This window comes from Scyliorhinus torazame, chromosome 2 (assembly GCF_047496885.1).
Source record: "Scyliorhinus torazame isolate Kashiwa2021f chromosome 2, sScyTor2.1, whole genome shotgun sequence".
NCBI lineage: Eukaryota > Metazoa > Chordata > Chondrichthyes > Carcharhiniformes > Scyliorhinidae > Scyliorhinus > Scyliorhinus torazame.
The window spans coordinates 87109764-87119288 of record NC_092708.1 but is presented as its reverse complement, the minus strand read 5'-3'; the positions used below and the strand labels follow the sequence as shown (position 1 = coordinate 87119288).

Here is a 9525-nt window from a genome sequence, read left to right as displayed (position 1 = left end):
GGATAAATGTGAGGTGATGCATTTTGGTAGATCAAATTCGGGCAGGCATTTGAAAATAAACAAAAATTGCAGCAACATGTTCATTTTAAGCACCTGTGCCCGACCCACCAGCAAGAGACCATCCCACCTTGCCAGATCAGCTTTCACAAAATACCCACTCGTCTAGATTTAATAATTTGTACCCCGTGAAAAGACAAACACACGAAGCAGCTCCAATATTTCCCCTATTGACACTCGGTTCCGACACGTATAACAGCAAATCAACCGTGTATATCCGCATTATCCTTTTCTCCAGAACTCAGAGCTTCTTAACGCGTTGGCCAACGGCTCAATCGCGAGTGCAAACAGGGGGGACATAGGACATCCCTGCCTAGTCCCACATTGAGAAAAATATCCCGAGCTGACGTTATTTGTGTGGACACTCACCCTTGGCTCCTTTTACAGTAGCTTTCCCCAGTCCACAAATCGTGGTCCAATCTCAAACCGCTCCATAACTGCCATCAAGTACCCCCATTCTACCCAGTTGAATGCTTTCTCAGCGTCCACTGCCACAACCACCTGTTTCCCTTGCCTCCGTCGGTGCCATAACCACGTTCAATACCCTCCCAATGTTCAAAAAGATCTACCTCCCTCTCATAAACCCCATCTGATTCTCACCCATCACCTTCGGGAGGCACTCCTACCTGTCAGTACCTTTGCCACATTTAAAAGTGATATGGGCCTATACGACCCATGTCCGTCAGATCTTTATCTTTCTTAAACAGGGAAATCGATGCTTGCCCCAATGTTTGTGGGAACACCCCCTTCCCTATCGCATCCTCAAACATCCCCACCATCAGCAGTACCAGCCTATCCTTGAATTTTTTTAATGAGCATAGATAAGGTAAATAGTCAACAACTTTTCCCAAAGCTAGAACTAGAGGGTATAGGTTTAAGGTGAGAGATACTAAAGATCAGAGGGGAATTTTTTTCAGAGGGCGGTGAGACCCCTGGAACGAGCTGCCAGAGGCAGTAGTAGAGGCGGTATAATTTTTTCCTTTAAAAAAGTTAAAAGTTACATGGACAGGGTGGGTAGAGGGATATGGGCCAAATGTGGGCAAGTGGGACAAGCTTAGTGATTGAAACTGGCCGGCATGGACAAGCTGGGCCAAAGGGCCTGTTTCCATGCTGTAAATATCTATGACTCATGAGGCCATTTTGTCCATGTGACTCTCTACAGCAGCAACTCAGCTAATCCCACTTTCCCATAGTTCAGCAACTTTTCCCCCTCTTCGGGATTATATCCAGTGGCCTTTTGAAAGCGACAGTTGCCTCGGCTTCCGCCACATTCTCAATATTTTCCAGATCCTAACCACTCTTGTATTAGAAGTTTTTAAATGTTGATGTTTGGCATCACCTTAAATTGTCATCCTGATTTGTGACTTGTCAAATTAAGCGTTTCTTCCCAACTGGGCTCCTAACGATTAAGCATTGCAATCAAATTTCCCCCAACTTTTCTCATCACTGAACCATTCCTGCATGCACTAAAACCGTCAGTCTCCTACATAATTATATGCAATGGTTCAAGCTTTATAAAGTCCCACTATATCTCCCTGCTTTGTACTCTTATGCACAAAGCCCAAGTTCTCATATGCCCTAACCACTTAAACTGCACTTCCACCTCCTAATAATTTGTGCACTTAATCAGGTCCTCTTTAGGGGACTGGTAATTTGTTCAATTTATTGGCTGTAGAAATGAAATGAAAATCGCTTATTGTCACAAGTAGGCTTCAAATGAAGTTACTGTGAAAAGCCCCTAGTCGCCACATTCCAGCGCCTGTTCGGGGAGGCTGGTACGGGAATTGAACCGTGCTGCTGGCCTGCCTTGGTCTGCTTTAAAAGCCAGCGATTTAGCCCCGTGAGCATATAACATTAGGTCTCACTGTTTCTACATCCTCTTTAGAATTGTAGCCATTAGTATATATTCTCTCCTCAATCCGGCCACTGAAATGCATAATTTCACCACTCCACATTAAATGAATCTGCCACATATCCACTCATATCCTAAAAGTCAATCACTATTCTCTTCAGTTTACAATACTTATTTGCGCCCTGTACACCCAAGTCTAGGTCATTTAAATGTATCAAGAAAAGTAGTTGTCCTGGTACCAACCAGACGAACCACACTACATACATTTTTTCAGTCCAAAACAGCCATTCACCACTGCTATTCCCTGTCACCCAGCCGATTTCATATCCATGATGTCACTTTTCTTCAACTTGGCTGTAGCTTATCAAAGGTCTTAATGGTCCTTCAAATACTTTGCATTGATTTCTTATATAAAATCTTTATTTGTATACTTCCAGGAAATAGTATTTTTCTAAAACAAACTAGAATATCTGAAATGCATACAAATAATTTAGAATCAGTGAGTAATTTTCACGCCAAGAAAAATATTTATAATAAATATTTTATTTGGAAGGTAGACACCAGAGATTAATATAACCGATAGCAAAGAGCATTATTTTAGCTGGTATCACAATCTAGCTTTAAAAATCTATTATTTTTCCAGAATGTGATTTCATTGCAATTCACAATGCTAAATTTCTTCAAAATAGCAAGTTTACTGCTCGAGAAGTTACAACACTGAAGCCTGCATTCTCCAAACATTGCTCTCCTGCACGAATACCAAAATAGGCTGTCGACCTTTCAGGGTTCAAGTCGCTTTACATCTGGAAAATAGGAGAACATTCACCTTAAGCAAACTATTTGAGTATTAATAAAATGTATGAATATGCACTTAGATGAACTATTTACCAAAATATAGTCCATTGTAAAAGCAGCCAATCACTTAATATTCCTCCATTTCTTACAAGCTTGCAAGCAAAACAATGCAAGCATGCCTTTGTGGGAGGATCTTTTATAAAGCTAAGTCTCAAAGTCCCTTAAAAACATTATGGATCAAATTCTTATAATTAGTAACTATAATAGTCCACACATGCCAGAATAACTGTAGCCAAGTAGGCCAGCATAATTGCTTAGTTTACATAAAAATGCCCAATTCCATTATATGACTCAGCAAACGGTGTTAGGTTCAACTGTTTCCTAACTTAAAGAATCGTATTATTCAAAATCACAATTGTTACACGAGAAAATATGTCTTACCAGAGCTTATATCACAAGAGGGAAGGCCTTCTCAGTAGAGCCAAGCACTAATTTTCAAAATGAGACTTCAGATACTAAAAAAATGTAAATGCCTGAAAAAACAAAGTACTACAATTTATTACAAGAAGCATTTATATAGCATCTTTAATGTAGTAAAGCAATCCATGGTGTTTCACAAGAGCTTCAAACAAAATTTGACATCAAGGCTACATCAGGAAAAATGACAATTGAACAAAAAAAAAAATCAAAAAGGGGTTTAAGGAGCAACTTAGAGGAAAAGAAAGAGTTGCTGAAGGAAGTTTAAAGATTATTCCCAGTAGATAATATTCCCATTCATACATATGTGTTCACTGTTTTCAAACATACATATAGACTCTTTCATGTAACAAATATCTCCAGGACTGTAGAGTTAGTGATTGAGGATATAGATGCAGGAAGTGGAAGGTATGGAATGCAACCAAATAGATTTAAGAGGTAGGGTTGAAGAGAAGTAGCAGAGTAGGATTTACAGAGAATTCCAAAGTGCAGGTGTGGTTGAAAGTCGGGGAAGACAAGACACAGCCAAACAAGAGGGCAGAAAGACTAGAGTATATGCGAGGACACATCTGTAGAGGATGGCAGAAGTAGCTTGGAATGAAGTGGTAATGGGACTTCATGAAGAGGAATGTTGAAAATTGTACACTAAAATTAGTAAAAGATAATTGTTGAAAATACAGATTATGTTTGACTGAGAGCTGGTAGAAAATAATTGAAGCAGAATCGCTGACAGCTAATTTAAAGAACTAAGTTTTACACGATTAAAACATTTACAATACTGCATTAAAATCAGTAGCTATAAATTCTAAATAATTTTATTTTAAACTTCCCTCCCCACCAAAACACTTGGTAAATATTTAACATTCAAATTACAAAACATGGTTACATCTGCTCAACCCCTTCAATGAATTTCAACATTAAAATAAACTTCTGCTCATGAAGACTGAATTTGTTGGAATTAATGTATACCAGCCAGTATATTGAGCAAAACATGGCCAGTCGTAGGTATCTTCCATTTCATCTTCCCTCCACGTATGATGCAAACTTGCTACATTTTACAAGTCAGTCTTTGACTGGAGGGTTCCTGTTAACATTGGCAACCAGCAATAAGAAAGCTAAACCATGCTCACAAACAACCATGCTCACAAACACCCATGGCCTTCTTTCAGGGAAACTAAATTCAACACATTTGGTTTAGCATGTTTCAAAGCTATCTGCAGCAAACTCAAAAAATCTAGTGGTGGCCAAATGTGGCACAGCTACAGAATCTCACCCAAACACCAACAGTAACATTAACTGCAGTTCGGTGGATCAGATTTTGCAGCAGGCTCCTCCAGTCATGAGGATCATCAGAAGACAATGAAGTTACAGTTTAGACATACTCTAATCAAGGAGCCCACCACCTTTTGCAATTCCTCCATTTGCTAAACTATCATTTAAAAAAAAAAAAATACTAGTTCAGTTTCCAAAACTTGCATTAAAAACCGTTCAGATCATTCCTGTACCCTCTTAACCTCATATCCAAGATTACACCCTGTGGTAGCTTAAACATTCCCATTTAATAGGTCAGATTGGAAATTTCAGCAGAAAATGCTTTGTACGCACATTTCAGGAAAATCACAAGCTCATATTAACATTGACAAAACACTTCCACAGTTTTTCATTTTAGTCACAAAACCCCCCCAAAAGATTGAAGTGTGAATGGATCCCCAGACAAAATGCCCTGGATGGTGTTTGTCGCGAGCCACATTCGCCACGTGGACAGCTTCTGTCGAACCCTCCCAATTAATTTAAGACCTTCATGTGGTCAATACCGATTCCAAAGTCACCCATACCCGAGATAATAAACTAAAATGTTTCTCACTGCAGGTTAATTAAAGGCAGTTTTTACTCACCGTGGACGCAATTCCTGAGAATAACCACGATGACTGTCGTTTCCCCGCCCGGTGTTCAGTGTGGCCCGGGGCTTTCCAGTCAGTCCCCCCGCACAAATAAAACCCGGTGTCCACTTACCAGGACATGTCTGGGCACACCAACTCTCGGCCCCGCAGAAGCCTCAATCCCCCGGGCAAACCACCGAGAGGAGCCTGGCCCAGACAGGGGAACCGCACACCCGAGCCTCGGGCCCAGGTGGGGGGACCGCACACCGGCGCCTCGGGCCCAGGCGGGAGGGACCGCACACCGGCGCCTCGGGCCCAGGCGGGAGGGACCGCACACCGGCGCCTCGGGCCCAGGCGGGGGGACCACACACCGGAGCCTCGGGCCCAGGCGGGGGAGACCGCACACCTGAGCTTCGGGCCCAGGCGGGGGAAGACCGCACACTCGAGCCCAGGCGGGGGAGACCGCACACCCGAGCCTCGGGCCCAGGCGGGGGGACCACACATCAGAGCCTCGGGCCCGGGGGGGGAGGGGGGGGCGCATACCCGAGCCTCGGGCCCTGGCAGGAGGGACGGCACACCGGAGCCTCGGGCCCTGGCAGGAGGGACGGCACACCGGAGCCTCGGGCCCAGGCAGGAGGGACGGCACACCGGAGCCTCGGGCCCAGACAGGGGAACCGCACACCGGCGCCTCGGGCCCAGGTGGGGGGACGGCACACCGGCGCCTCGGGCCCAGGCGACGGAACCGCACACCCGCGCCTCGGGCCCAGGTGCACCGGAAATCGGATACTCGCGCCTGGAGCGGCCTCACCGCCCCTCAATCACCGGCACTAAACCTCCGGCCGTCTCCCCACAAAGTGGGGGTGAGCCCGGACGTTTGTGTTTCGCCGACCTCCCCTTCTCGCTGGAGCCACGGACATTTATATTTCGCTGAGCTGCCAGCACCCCAGGCCGGAGCCGCAGACATTTTCGAACTGACAGCTTCTCACCGACTCGCCCGATGGTGAAATGGCGGAATGGGAACGCCCACCTGCTGGAGGTGGGGCCCTGCTGTAAACCGGTCATATCACAGACCGGCAGTCAGGAGAGTTTATAATAGGGATGCAGAAATGGCACAGACGATAAATGATAAAACTGTCATAGAACACAGAACGATACAGCGCAGTACAGGCCCTTCGGCCCACGATGTTGCACCGAAACAAAAGCCATCTAACCTACACTATGCCATTATCATCCATATGTTTATCCAATAAACTTTTAAATGCTCTCAATGTTGGCGAGTTCACTACTGTAGCAGGTAGGGCATTCCACGGCCTCACTACTCTTTGCGTAAAGAACCTACCTCTGACCTCTGTCCTATATCTATTACCCCTCAGTTTAAAGTTATGTCCCCTCGTGCCAGCCATATCCATCCGCGGGAGAAGGCTCTCACTGTCCACCCTATCCAACCCCCTGATCATTTTGCATGCCTCTATTAAGTCTCCTCTTAACCGTCTTCTCTCCAACGAAAACAACCTCAAGTCCATCAGCCTTTCCTCATAAGATTTTCCCTCCATACCAGGCAATATCCTGGTAAATCTCCTCTGCACCCGCTCCAAAGCCTCCACGTCCTTCCTATAATGCGGCGACCAGAACTGTACGCAATACTCCAAATGCGACCGTACCAGAGTTCTGTACAGCTGCAACATGACCTCCCGACTCCGGAACTCAATCCCTCTACCAATAAAGGCCAACACTCCATAGGCCTTCTTCACAACCCTATCAACCTGGGTGACAACTTTCAGGGATCTATGTACATGGACACCTAGATCCCTCTGCTCATCCACACTTTCAAGAACTTTACCATTAGCCAAATATTCCGCATTCCTGTTATTCCTTCCAAAGTGAATCACCTCACACTTCTCTACATTAAACTCCATTTGCCACCTCTCAGCCCAGCTCTGCAGCTTATCTATATCCCTCTGTAACCTGCTACATCCTTCCACACTATCGACAACACCACCGACTTTAGTATCGTCTGCAAATTTACTCACCCACCCTTCTGCGCCTTCCTCTAGGTCATTGATAAAAATGACAAACAGCAACGGCCCCAGAACAGATCCTTGTGGTACTCCACTTGTGACTGTACTCCATTCTGAACATTTCCCATCAACCACCACCCTCTGTCTTCTTTCAGCTAGCCAATTTCTGATCCACATCTCTAAATCACCCTCAATCCCCAGCCTCCGTATTTTTTGCAATAGCCTACCGTGGGGAACCTTATCAAACGCTTTGCTGAAATCCATATACACCACATCAACTGCTCTACCCTCGTCTACCTGTTCAGTCACCTTCTCAAAGAACTCAATAAGGTTTGTGAGGCATGACCTACCCTTCACAAAGCCATGCTGACTATCCCTGATCATATTATTCCTATCTAGATGATTATAAATCTTGTCTCTTATAATCCCCTCCAAGACTTTACCCACTACAGACGTGAGGCTCACCGGTCTATAGTTGCCGGGGTTGTCTCTGCTCCCCTTTTTGAACAAAGGGACCACATTTGCTGTCCTCCAGTCCTCTGGCACTATTCCTGTAGCCAATGATGACATAAAAATCAAAGCCAAATGTCCAGCAATCTCTTCCCTGGCCTCCCAGAGAATCCTAGGATAAATCCCATCAGGTCCCGGGGACTTATCTATTTTCAGCCTGTCCAGAATTGCCAACACCTCTTCCCTACGTACCTCAATGCCATCTATTCTATTAGCCTGGGGCTCAGCATTCTCCTCCACAACATTATCTTTTTCCTGAGTGAATACTGACGAAAAATATTCATTTAGTATCTCGCCTATCTCTTCAGACTCCACACACAATTTCCCATCCCTGTCCTTGACTGGTCCTACTCTTTCCCTAGTCATTCGCTTATTCCTGACAGACCTATAGAAAGCTTTTGGGTTTTCCTTGATCCTTCCTGCCAAATACTTCTCATGTCCCCTCCTTGCTCGTCTTAGCTCTCTCTTTAGATCCTTCCTCGCTACCTTGTAACTATCCATCGCCCCAACCAAAACTTCACACTTCATCTTCACATAGGCCTCCTTCTTCCTCTTAACAAGAGATTCCACTTCCTTGGTAAACCACGGTTCCCTCGCTCGACGCCTTCCTCCCTGTCTGACCGGTACATACTTATCAAGAACTCGCAGTAGCTGATCCTTGAACAAGCCCCACTTATCCAGTGTGCCCAACACTTGCAGCCTACTTCTCCACCTTATCCCCCCCAAGTCACGTCTAATAGCATCATAATTGCCCTTCCCCCAGCTATAACTCTTGCCCTGCGGTGTATACTTATCCCTTTCCATCATTAACGTAAACGTCACCGAATTGTGGTCACTGTCCCCAAAGTGCTCTCCTACCTCCAAATCCAACACCTGGCCTGGTTCATTACCCAAAACCAAATCCAACGTGGCCTCGCCTCTTGTTGGCCTGTCAACATATTGTTTCAAGAAACCCTCCTGCACACACTGTACAAAAAACGACCCATCTATTGTACTCAAACTATATCTTTTCCAGTCAATATTTGGAAAGTTAAAGTCTCCCATAATAACTACCCTGTTACTTTCGCTCATATCCAGAATCATCTTCGCCATCCTTTCCTCTACATCCCTAGAACTATTAGGAGGCCTATAAAAAATTCCCAACAGGGTGACCTCTCTTTTCCTGTTTCTAACTTCAGCCCATACTACCTCGGAAGAAGAGTCCCCATCTAGCACCCTCTCTGCCACCGTAATACTGCTCTTGACTAGCAGCGCCACACCTCCCCCTCTTTTGCCTCCTTCTCTGAGCTTACTAAAACACCTAAACCCCGGAACCTGCAACATCCATTCCTGTCCCTGCTCTATCCATGTCTCCGAAATGGCCACAACATCGAAGTCCCAGGTACCAACCCATGCTGCCAGTTCCCCTACCTTGTTTCGTATACTCCTGGCATTGAAGTAGACACACTTCAAACCACCTACCTGAACACTGGCCCCCTCCTGCGACGTCAAATCTGTGCTCCTGACCTCTATACTCTCATTCTCCCTTACCCTAAAACTACAATCCAGGTTCCCATGCCCCTGCTGCATTAGTTTAAACCCCCCCAAAGAGCACTAACAAATCTCCCCCCCCAGGATATTTGTGCCCCTCAGGTTCAGATGTAGACCATCCTGTCTGTAGAGGTCCCACCTTCCCCAGAAAGAGCCCCAGTTATCCAAAAATCTGAATCCCTCCCGCCTGCACCATCCCTGTAGCCACGTGTTTAAATGCTCTCTCTCCCTATTCCTCATCTCACTATCACGTGGCACGGGCAACAACCCAGAGATAACAACTCTGTTTGTTCTAGTTCTGAGCTTCCATCCTAGCTCCCTGAAAGCCTGCCTGACATCCTTGTCCCCTTTTCCAACCTATGTCGTTAGTGCCAATGTGGACCACGACTTGGGGCTGCTCCCCCTC

General features: G+C 45.6%; 1 long non-coding RNA gene across 1 annotated transcript; it reads right to left on the bottom strand.

Annotated features, from left to right (window-relative positions):
* Window positions 1–2436: 2436 nt before the first annotated feature.
* Window positions 2437–6076, bottom strand: LOC140389458 (uncharacterized). Its single transcript, XR_011934402.1, has 3 exons — window positions 5077–6076; window positions 3146–3237; window positions 2437–2712 (listed from the first exon to the last, which is right to left on the bottom strand). It is a non-coding gene; the product is annotated as an uncharacterized lncRNA (long non-coding RNA).
* Between the last annotated feature and the right edge of the window lie 3449 nt (window positions 6077–9525).